Source organism: Hemiscyllium ocellatum, chromosome 17 (genome assembly GCF_020745735.1).
Source record: "Hemiscyllium ocellatum isolate sHemOce1 chromosome 17, sHemOce1.pat.X.cur, whole genome shotgun sequence".
Classification (NCBI taxonomy): domain Eukaryota; kingdom Metazoa; phylum Chordata; class Chondrichthyes; order Orectolobiformes; family Hemiscylliidae; genus Hemiscyllium; species Hemiscyllium ocellatum.
The window spans coordinates 68,080,685-68,093,048 of record NC_083417.1 but is presented as its reverse complement, the minus strand read 5'-3'; the positions used below and the strand labels follow the sequence as shown (position 1 = coordinate 68,093,048).

The following is a 12,364-nucleotide window of genomic DNA, read 5'->3' as shown; positions in this document are numbered from 1 at the left end:
CCTTTTTCCAGAGATTTCCGATTTTTAACATTCACCCAAAAGGACAGATGGGACCTCAGTTTAACGCATCACCTGGAAGTGAATCTATTCCCTTAGCGCTGCAATGAAGTGTCAATCTGGATAATGTGTTCCATTTTTTCTAGCAGGCTTGAATCATTGACCTTCTGACTCACAGGTTAAAATGATGCCTATGAGTCTTAGTTAAAACCTACGCAGATGGGATAAATCTGATAGAAAAAGGTCAACAGCATTTTGGGTTTTTTGAATAGAGTACAAGAATAACTAACAATAGCTCACCCTCAATACGAATACCGTGCGCAGCTTGGAGACTCGATTATAAAATCGGAGAAAAGATTGCTTAACATAGATTTATCTGGATAATGTTGGTAAATAATCCAGTCACCATGAGCTATTTGAGATTTTGGGACCACTTCAAGTGGGTAAAGCAGATTTTAAGATCTGTAAAATGAGGAATTCTGCTGGTCTAAGTAGGGTAAAGACTATTCTGTCTGGTTGAGGAGATGGCTATGTGGAGTCATCACTTTCAAATAATCACCATAGTCATAGAGATGTACAGCACGGAAACAGACCCTTCGGTCCAACCCATCTATGCCGACCAGATATCCCAACCCAATCTAGTCCCATCTGCCAGCACCCAACCTATATCCCTCCAAAACCTTCCTATTCATATACCCATCCAAATGCCTCTTAAATGTTGCAATTGTACTAGCATCCACCACTTCCTCTGGCAGCTCATTCCATACACCCTCTATGTGAAAAAGTTGCCCCTTAGGTCTCTTTTATATCTTTCCCCTCTCACCCTAAACCTATGCCCTCTAGCTCTGGACTCCCGCACCCCAGGGAAAAGACTTTGTCTATTTACCCTATCCATGCCCCTCATAATTTTATAAACCTCTATAAGGTCACCCCTCAGCCTCTGACACTCCAGGGAAAACAGCCCCAGCCTGTTCAGCCTCTCCCTATAGGCCAAGTCCTCCAAATTTTTTGACACTAATATCGTGCTGCAGGGAATGGTTAAGACAGAGACCATTGTATCTTCCTAATAACAAATTGATCAAATATTTGAAACAAGTGATAGAGGATAAAGAGAGGAGAGTAATTCAATGAGTTTAGATCTTGATTTCTCTCAAACTTCTAGGACAAACATGACAAGCTGAATGGGCTTCCACCATGGGTTAATAAATCTATTAAAATATCTGTACTGTTAATTAGTATGAGTGCATTTACTCCAGATTGGTTTTTATTTACATAATCTCAGTTTCTATGATCACGTCTAGGGCTATGGCCCGTTCAATTTTTCAGAATGAAACAAGATAGCATTTTACATCTGGCAGGTTTTAACCATATACTAAAACTTAAAAGTCTGCTCTTAAAATAGAATTTCTTTCCCCCCACCCCTTGGTTTTGTGTCAATTGATTTAAAGACTGCAACAGTATCAACCGCATGCCCAGCTTTAACTTACCCATTATGGGTTGGGCAGTAGATGGCATTTCTCACATTCTGACTCTGTCCCTGCATTATACACCCCTGCTGACAAATTCTGCTTAATTTCAGCTTTCCCTTCTTTTTCATCATGCTGACATTTGCTGAGGCACAACTTCTTAGGGGCACACAATACTCTGAGTCATGTCCATGTGGTCATTATTCATTGTAATACAATCAAGGCACAAGAATGGATGAATGTTCTTACCTATTATCAGCATATCCACAATCCTGGCAGAAACCATTAACTAGTCATTGAGACATGAACCCTGGCTTACTTTCCTTTCCCCAACTCAGGATTCCGCAGCCAGATCAGCAAGCTGAGCATAAACAGAAAATTAAATCTTCGATCTTCCCAATGTGTATTACTAGATAGAGCTGGCAGAGGACTGCATAATGGTTCAGAAACACACAGGTAAGACTCAATTATTTTATATTGGAGGAAATTGTGATAAATACTTCATAATACAGTTGTATGACATGACAACTATTATTTCAGGAGTAGACATTTGATCTTAAAACAAAGGGGAGGGGTCCAATTATTTTTCAATAAAGGTGGATGTATTCAATCACAGGACGTTACTGGCTAGACAGCATTTATTGCCCAGAGGGCAGTTAAGAATGAACCACATGATTGTGTGTCTGGAGTTACATGTAGGCTTGAGTAGGTAAGGGCGGCAGTTTCCTTCCCTAAAGGATATTAGTGAATCAGAAAGGCTCTAGCAACAATCATTTCATGGTCATCAGTTATTGAATTCAAATTTTATTTGCCATGACAGGGTTCGATTCCTGGGACCCCGAACATTGTCTGGGGCTCTGAGTTAACAGTCCAGCAACAATACCACTAGGCTATCACCTCCCCCCGCTGTACAAGTGAGTATTACATTTTAAATAAGAAGGTCCTTGGCTTAATATCTGAAGCTACGCACTCATATGGCTCTCAGACACAGAAAGGACTTTCAAATTTACAGACCGTTCTTAGGCTGAGTTATCTTCCTCAACATTTCTCGTGCTCTCTTGCAATCCGCACACAGATTTCTATTCAGCCCCCAAGCTGCTGAGGGGAACATAAAAGTCAAAACATTTCACAGACCATCTTTCTCCCTAATGCAACAAAAAATTAACCTTGACCCTCTGCAGTGGACCCTTGCCCATCATCCCCCAGCCCCCTGCAATGCTGAGGTTCATGATCCCCGCCTTTGCCTTGGTTTCTGCAAAGATTCACGAACCTTTACTGGGTGTCTGCCTCGGGTGATTTAAAGTTCCAGAAGACAGCAGCAACTTGAACGTTAGGAACAGATAGTACCCTGGATTTGACACATCCTATTCTGATACCAGATCAGATCAGATTAAGCTGACCTCATTAATGACCAACTGAACTGCCAACTTTATTCAGGTCACAATGCTTCATGTACAGGTCATTCTGCTATAACGTGCGTTTCGTTACTGTGAAGTGGTTGTAATGCGATTGATGACTTGGGAACATTGTTTCTAAACGGCGAAAGTCTAACGCGTGTATTGTTTATAATGTGATTCCGATCCCATTAGTTCAAATGGTGCCGGTATAATGTGATTTTCTTATAACGTGTGGTTGCACAAGAAAGGAACTAATGCATTATAGCAGAACTGACTATATTCAAAATGAGAGAGCACAAACATGTTACTACAAGGGCTAAGACCTTGGGGAGTATTTACAGTGCCCTCAGATCAACAGGAGCACAGAGCTGAAGGGCAGAATGTTGGAAGCTCAATTACTTCAAAATGGAGCCTCAGTCAAAATGATTTTATTTTCAATCTCCAGTCTGGGCCCAGTAAGGTGCTGTAATACTCAGGGCTCGACAGGAATTCAAAAGTAGTGGCGAGAATTACTGCTTGATTGCGATCTCAATGGTAAGTGTGCGCTTAGGGGTCCCACTAAACTAGCTACAGACAAGGTCACTTAACTCATTCTAACTCACTAATCCAAAATGTTCCTATAGATCCTATAGATTTGGGGTAGCACTGTTATTTCAGCCTCGGGTGACTGTCTGTGTGGAGTTTGCACGTTCTCTCCGTGGGTTTCCTCCAGGTGCTCTGGTTTCCTCCCACAGTCCAAAGATGTGCAGGTCAGATGAGTTGGCCATGCCAAATTGCCCATAGTGTTCGGTGCATTAGTCAGAGGAAATGGGTCTGGGTGGGTTACTCTTCAGAGGGTTGGTGCGAACTTGTTTGGACGAAGTTCACACCCTAGGGAATCTAATCTAAGCAAATCTCCATCAAAGTGCTCAATGTCTGTTATAAAAATTGAAGAGTCTGCTTGCTTGCTTCTTTCTACTTAAAATGCATCGAGTCTAGGATTTGAAAGCTCATGTTGTGGCTGTACAGGACATTGGTTGGGCACTTTTGGAATACTGTGTTCAATTCTGGCCACCTTTCAATAGGAAAGATGTTTTGACACTTGAAAGGGTTCAGAAAAGATTTACAAGGATGTTGCCAGGGTCTGAGCTATAGGGAGAGGCTGAAAGGCTGGGGCTGTTTTCCCTGGAGCGTCGGAGGCTGAGGGGTGACCTTATAGAGGTTAATAAAATCACGGGGGGCATGGACAGGGTGAATAGTCAAAGTCTTTTCCCCAAGGTAAGGGTGTCCAAAACGACAGGGCATAGATTTAAGGTGAGAAGGGAAAGATTCAAAAGGGATCTAAGGGGCAATTTCTCATGCAGAGAGTGGTGTGTGCATGGAATGAGCTGCTAGCGGAAGTGGTGGAGGCTGGTACAATGACAACATTTAAAAGGCACCTGGATGAGTACTTGAATAGGAAGGGTTTAAGAGGGATATGGGCCAAATGCTGGCAAATGGGACCAGATTAATTTAGGCATGTACGAGTCTGTTTCCATGCTGTAAAACTCTATGACAAAGTTCATCTTTGCACCTAGTTTTTTAAAAAACTTACTGAAAAGATTTCTATTGAAACGCGATTGGCGTATGTGAAAATCTTCCAGAATAGAGGACTGAAACTGTACTGCATCATAGAAAGGCTCATGAGGCTAGAGGGGAAAAGGGAGAGCAATTGAAATAACATAAGAATCGCAGATAGGGTCAAAGGTTTGGGGTAAACAAGTGCTTAAAAGTGATGGGAAGTTCTGCTTTTCAGCGGTTCTTAATCTTAGTTGGCAAAAAAATTAATTTATAATCTTGTCAGTGAGATGAGTTTTTTTAAAAAACTTGTTTTCCCAAAAGAGTTATGATGATCTGGAAGAGTCATGGAAGCAGATTCAGTAATAATCTTTACAAATTGGCTGCATAAGGACTCAAAACGAGAACAAATAAACTCAGTGTCAGAGGGAAGAGCAAGGGAGTGAAATTAAATGATAGCTTTCATCAAGCAAAGTACAGACGGGAAAGGCCTCTTTCTGTGTTGCAAGGTCCTAAGAATTTTCCAGAATAAATTTTACAGTCATTCTGACTGCAGTTAATTCTTTAAGTCACTGCATTAATAAACTTTCAGACAGAGGATATCAGTTACAACTGGAGTAACATTCATAGCACACAAATGCCAGGCAATGACAATCACCAATGAAAGACAATCTAACCAGTGACCCTTGACATTCAATGGTGCTACCATCACTAAATTCTCTCACAATCAACATCCTGGGGGTTATCACTGATCAGAAACTCAACTGGACTCATCATATACATACAGTGGCTACAAATGCACATCAGGGTACTGCAGCGAGTAATTCATCTCCTGACTCCCCAAAGCCTATCCACCACCTATAAGGCACACGTCAGAGTGTGACTGAATACTCCCTACTTTCCTGGATGGGTGCAGCTCCAAAAACACTCAGGAAACTTGGCAACATTCAGGACAAAGCAGCCCACTTGATTCGCACGACATTCACAAGCAGCCACCACCGACGCTCAGCAGCAGCAGTATGTACTATCCACAAGATGCAATGCAGAAATTCACCAAAAATCCTCAAAAAGCACCTTCCAAACTCATGGCCATTTCCATCTAGAAGGACAAGGTCGGCAGATACATGGAAATAGCACTACCTTCAAGTCCCCCTCCAAGCCACTTGGAGAAGTTCTACCGCTCCTTCAATGTTGCTGGGTCAAAATCCTGGAAGTCCCTCTTCAATACCATTGTAGATCAACCCACAGCATGTGGCTGCTGTGGGTCAAGGCGGCAGTTCAGCACCACCTTATCAGGAGCAACTGGAGATGGGCAATAAATATTGGTCAGTCAGAGAAACGCGCATCCCACAAATGAATGAATAAAAAAATTACTCACTATCTTCCCATCCCCTGATTGGTACCTCACTATGACAGTATGCTCAGGAGCAGTAAGCACAGGTCTGTAACTCAGAATGTTTTCTTCAAATTTCCCCTTCCTGTGTGAAAAAGGATCCCAAGCTCACCCACTTACCAAGTTCATTTTTAAAAATGGCAACTGATATTCGGGCTGAGCGTGGATCTTGCAGCTGCTCCTGGGATATGCAGGTTTAATTAAAGATTTATTACAGTTTTCCTAAAGCTATTATAGTCATTATACTAATTAGATTTTATTCATTATGTTTCATTAATATTCAAAACAACAAAAAAACAAAAAACAGTTTTTTCCCTTAAAACTGACTTTTTTCAAAGTGAGTTTTACAGTGTCTACAGTGAATGACTGAGTCTTTTATAAATTCTAAATTCAGAAGTTAAAAAGGTCTGTATGTGTTTTAGAAGGTTTTCTTCTTACATTGCAAATGGTTTTTATTTGAAAAACCAAAGTTTTTAGAAAGAAATATAAGGAGTCGCGTTTTTGTTCTGGAGAATCCGACACCTGGTCAGCTCTAGAGACTTTTTCCTTCAGGGAGTTTATTAAGAGGAGTCATTGTTTATTCAGTTGATCAGCTAAGTGGTTGATTTTATTTAAGTTTTATATGTTTGACATGTATATTTTTAATTTTTTTCCCATTTTAACATGATTTTCTGTAGGTAATGAAAGGTATTATTGAAACATCCTTTTTTTGGGCTTAGTATTATTAAGGGCATATATGAAACACAGAGTGAGATGGCTAGTAGATATAGAAAAGTTATTACACTGCAGGTTCAGTCAGACAGGTGGGTGACTGCCAGGAAAGCTAAAAAGGTAATTCAAAAGTCTCTGGTGTCTATTCCTCCATCAAATAGATATTCACCTTCGCAACTGTAGAACGGGATAGTCTTCCCAAGGAAAATGGAAGGGGTAGCCAGTTATTGAACACTTGGAATGATTCTTACGTTGGGCAGCGTTTGACAAGATTTAATAGAATTATTGTTACAGGGGACTCTCTTGACAGGGGTATAGGCAGGAAATTCTGTAGCAGTGACCACAAATGTAGGATGGGTTGTTGCTTTCCAGGTACTAAGATTAAGGATGTTTCTAAATGTTTCAAGCATATTGTTAAAGGTCATGATTTGGAGATCCAGTGTTGGATTGGGGTGTACAAAGTTAAAAATCACACAACACCAAGTTATAGTCCAACAGGTTTAATTGGAAGCACTAGCTTTCAGAGCGCTGCCCCTTCATCAGGCTGCTTCATAAGGAGCAACACTCTGAAAGCTAGTGCTTCCAATTAAAACCTGTTGGACTATAATCTGATGTTGTGTGATTTTTAACATTGTTAAATGTGAGATTGAGGAGCCAGGAATTATTGTACACATTTGTAGGAATGACACTTTTAGAAAAAAGATTAAAGCAGGACATGGTGAATTTAAGAGGTCAGTTAGAAGATGAAAAAAAAACCTTAAAAGTAGCCTGGTTTATCCCCAACCCCAAACTCAAACAAGAGAAGCAACAAAAGGTTAAAGGAGATAGATCAATGGCTGAAGAGCTGGTGTATTGTTCAGGGAGTCTTTTGGACAATTAGCACATCTTTTGGGATAAAAAGACATATTCAAAAAGGATGCGTCTAACCTAGACAGGCAAGGGACTAATATCTGAGCAGGAAAATGTGTTCATTCCATTAAGGGAGACTTTATACTGATAGAGGGGGAAGTGGAGGAATTCTAGGTAGCTGTGTAAATGTAAATATTTGATGTAGAAAATTTTGAATGTGAGGAGAGCGTGTCAATTAGAAAAGACAGGAGTCAGAATACGTAGTAACTCTGAAGAACTAAGCTGCATTTATTTCAATGCAAGAGGTCTTACACTTAGGGCTGATGAACTTAGGGCATCTTTAAGAACACGGGTTTGAAACGTCATAGCTATTACAGAAACTTGGCTGACAGATGGACAAGACTGGCAGTTCAACGTTCCAGGTTTTACATGTTATAGAAAGGATAGGAAAGGAGGCAAGAAAGGAGAGGGTGTGGACTTTTTGATTAAGGTAAGTTACTGCTGTAATTAGGGAAGTATATGGATAAAAATTATAAGGAAGGAAGGAAAGGTCACTTTGATGGGATTGTACTATTGGCTTCCAAACAGTAAGAGGGATATTAAGAAACAAATATGTAGGGAAATCTCAGATATATTTAAACCTAATAAGGTTGTAATAATGGGAGATTTTAATTTTCCAAACACCGACTGGGGCTAACTTAGTGTTAAAGGTTTGGATGGTGAAGAATTTGTCAAATGTATTGAAACAAATTTTATCAACATATGGATGCTTCTACGAGAGAAGGAGCAAAATTAGACCTTTTGGGCAATAAGGCAGGGCAGGTGACTGAAGTAAAAATGGGGGAACACGTTGGTTCTAGCGATCATAATTCTATTAGTTTCAAAATGGTTATGGAAAAGGATAAGCCTTCCATGAAAGGAAACTGGAGTTAGGTAAATTTCAATGGCATTAAACAGGAACTTTCAAAGGTTGATTGGAGTAGACGGTTCACAGGTAAAAGGACAACTGACAAGCAGGAGGCATTCAAGAGTGTGATGATGAGAGGTCAGAGGCATTTTGTTCCTGTTAGAGTGAAGGATAAGGCAGGTAAGATTAAGGAATAATGAATGAATAAAGATAAAGGTTCTAGTCAAGAATAAAAGATAATCTTATTTTAGATACACACAACTGGTTTAATTGAAACTCTTAATTGCTGTAAAAAAGCATAGGGGCATTCTTAAGAGAGAAATGAGGAAGGCAAAGAGGGGATATAAAATAACATTGGCAGATAACGTTGGGCTTCTTAAAGATCAAGGGGGTTGTGTTTCTGTTGACCTCCAGGAAATGGGAGAGATACTAAATGCATATTGCATGTTTTTACTGTGGTGAAAGAAATGGTGTCTAGAGAATGCAGAAAAATAAACTGTGACATTTTAAAAACAGTTCACATTATACAAGAGCAAGTTCAGGAGGTCTTAGAGAGCATAAAGGTGGATAAATCTCCAGGACCTGATCTAATGTATCCAAGAACACTGTGGGAAATGAGAGGGGAAATTAAGAGACCCCTTGCAGAAATATTTGCATCATCCATAACTGCGGGTGAGGTCCCTGATGACTGGAGAGTGGCTAATGCTGCATCTCTTTGAGAGCAAGGTTACAAATGAAGACAGAAAGTTACATTAAGGCACTGCAGCTGTTGGAACCAGGGAACTGCAACGCCAAGGTTGGCAACTGATTGAAAATGTGAATGATACAAAATTTACAGAGTTTGATACTGCAGAGTGTTGCTTGACTGTCCATCGTTAGGGATAACAGGAGCAGGGACTGCATAAGTGGAATGGAATGAATGTGAAACAAACAAATATTCCAACCTCTCTCAAGAGGATTAAATGTGCTGAGTAGCCTCCTTGGTATCGTGGACTGTGAACGTGGAGCTGAAGGAACAGACCCAATTGTATTTTTTCCAGTCTGCGGACCCGAGGATTCAAGTCCAGCTTTAATTTTACCATGTAAGACAGGGGAGGCCTCCCACTGGAACCACAAACAAGTGAAGATGGGCTTGTTTGTTATCCTAATGCGTTTTTTTCTCGCATGGATAATCAGTAGCCTGCACGTTCACCACAAGCAGCAAAGCAGTGCACACAAAGCCAGGGCTGCAAAGTAGATTCAAACTGTGATCATCCCTGTGTCGTTTGGCAGCCTTCATCGGGACAAAGACAAAATACAGTGAATTATATTCAGCACACACACAAAACCCAAACAGACTGAAGAATCTGGAGAGAGAAAGCTCTGCCAGAAAGCACAATTACTTTACTATAGTTACGAGGAGGATGGGACTGACATTTTCCATCGCTTGTGCCAGATCACTCTCGGTGACTGTTCTTTCTCTTTTCCTCCCCCAAGGATGACCACATGCCGTTCCCTGATTGCTGAACTAGACTCTAAAACAGAACAGGCACTGATCAAGTTCAACACTGTCCATCCTCTCATGGATTGCAGATATACTCCCATAGGACAGCAAGCTTAATGAATTTTTTTTCAGAAATGGAAATGGAATGAAGCTGTTTAATTACTGCCACTGTTGTTTCATGACACAAGATTGAAAATAATGAATTAATCACATAAATCCTTGTCAGATCGATAAATGTAAAAGCACTAATTACAGTACACTGCGTGGGAGCAGTTTTTCTTCCTGTTTTAATGGGAGGTTGATTCACTCTCCTTCTGCTCACTTGGGAAATTTAGAAATGAAACATAGATAATCCTCCTTACGATGACTTTTCTATTCTTAGAAAGTTCTCTTGTTATGTACAAATAAAATATTTCCTTCATACCAGGAGGGGAAATAAAGACCTGCAACCTATTTAAATATATCATTATACTATGCTCCTTACATTCATTTTATCTCTCCTCTCCCACTAGGCATAGTGTTTTGCAAAAAGGCAGCATTAACACGCTAAGCAACAGAATGTGTCTGAAAACGCAACAGAATAGGGCAACTGCAAGTCGTAACTGACAGGGAAGGATAAGGGCGTTTGCAGGACCTACATCTTCAGGTTGGTTTGGAGCACCCAAGTGGCCTTACGTCTCAAGTTTGAGAAAAATATGCCCAGTTTAAGATCAAGCCTTTCACAAAATACTCAAGGATCTAACTACATCTAAGCCTAGGAAAGACAACACAGAGGTTACTGCATTTGGAGATTCTCGTCTCAAGGGGTAAATTGTTACCACATCATATCGAAAAGCATACTGTCCCCAATTGTCACATGAGACCTTTAATCTAGGTCCAATCTGTACTCTCAGGTGCACTTGCCTGGGTGACAGCAGGTCCAACAATTCTCAAAAAACCCAAGACCATCCAGAACAAAGCAGCCTTACTTGATTGACACTACATTCAACATTCACTCCCTTGATCTCTGGTGCACAGAGTCAATAACGTCTACCATCTACAAATGCACTGCAACAATTCACCTTAGGCAGCACCTTCCAACCTCTATCACCTCAAAGTACAAGGCAGCAGGTACTTGGAAACACCACCACCTCCAGGTTTCCCTCCAAACCACATGTCATCCTGATTTGGAACTACACTGCCGTTACTTCAGTTTTGCTGGGTTAAAGTTGTGGAAACCCCTTCCGACAGTACAGTAGGTATCCCTAACACCAAGTGGACTGCAGTGGCTCGAGTCAAGCTCCTCATCACTTTCTCAAGGGCATTTAAGGATGGGAAACAAATAGTGGCCTAGTCAGTGATGCCCATATGTTATGAATAAACGGTCCTATGGCACTTCAGAAAGAAGAACGGTTGCATTCTCACTATTAGCATGGGGCTTTGATAGGTGCAAATTGGCCATGATTCTTATATAACAATTTCAAAGGTACTTAATTATTTGCAAATTATTTGCAGTGGGACCTCCTGAGGTTGTTACAAAGGTGCTGGATAAATGTGAGCTCTTCTCAATATGGTGTAAAGAAATTTTCCAATGGGTTTCAGCTGTTTCCTTTGATTTGGGCAACAGGAAATTTCCAAGTTTTCTCATTAGACTGATGTTGCTCTTTTGAAATATCATCTCTGAATTGATACTTAAGGTTAATACACAGTGACTAATGAATCATAAAGACTAATATAGCATAAATAATTATATTTCCACTGCTTTCCATTCATGATCTTAATCGGTGCTTGGAGGGTGTAACTGCAAAGCCACTTTGTTCCAGGATAGACTAAAGTTCACCAAATATTTTCTTTCTGGTCCTGGCATTTCAGTGTGGACCACGAACCCTTCCCCTGGCACCAGGATAGAAAACATACCAGGGACTGAAGAGAAGAGATTAAGTGTGAAGGTGAGTTCCAGTGTGAAACTTTGAGGGGAGGTGCTGGTGCAGTGTTCATGTCACTGAACTGGGAAGAGCCAGAACATAATACTCTTGGGGCCATGGGTTCCATCCCATCACGGGGTCAAAATTTTAATTCAATTTTTAAAAATCTGGAATTAAAAGAGCCACTCTAATGGGGACCACGTATTCAATATTTTAAAACCCCATCTGGTTCAGTAATGCCTTGTAGGGAAGGAAATTTGCCACCCTTAGCTGGTCTGACAAATAAAAGATAGTCACGTGGATGACTCCTAAGTGGCTGTGGAAATGTGTGGCTAAGTCATTCCATTCAAGGACAAATCGAGGACAGCAACAAAATGTAGGCCTCACCATAGATGCTGAAAATGGGTTGCTGGAAAAGCGCAGCAGGTCAGGCAGCATCCAAGGAGCAGGAGAATTGATGTTTCGGGCATGAGCCCTTCTTCAGGAATGAGGAAAGTCTGTCCAGCAGGCTAAGATAAAAGGTAGGGAGGAGGGACTTGGGGGAGGGGCATTGGAAATGCGAGAGGTGGAAGGAGGTTAAGGTGAGGGTGATAGGCCGGAGTGGGGGTGGGGGCGGAGAGGTCAGGAAGAAGATTGCAGGTGAGGAAGGTAGTGCCGAGTTCGAGGTTTGGGACTGAGACAAGGTGGGGGGAGGGGAAATGAGGAAACTGGAGAAATCTGA

The 12,364-nt window shown here is 41.0% G+C and overlaps 1 protein-coding gene across 2 annotated transcripts in view; it reads right to left on the bottom strand.

Moving 5' to 3' along the window:
* vac14 (vac14 homolog (S. cerevisiae)) overlaps window positions 1-12,364 on the bottom strand; it is a 350,714-nt gene that overhangs the window by 39,051 nt on the left and 299,299 nt on the right. The window lies entirely within an intron of this gene.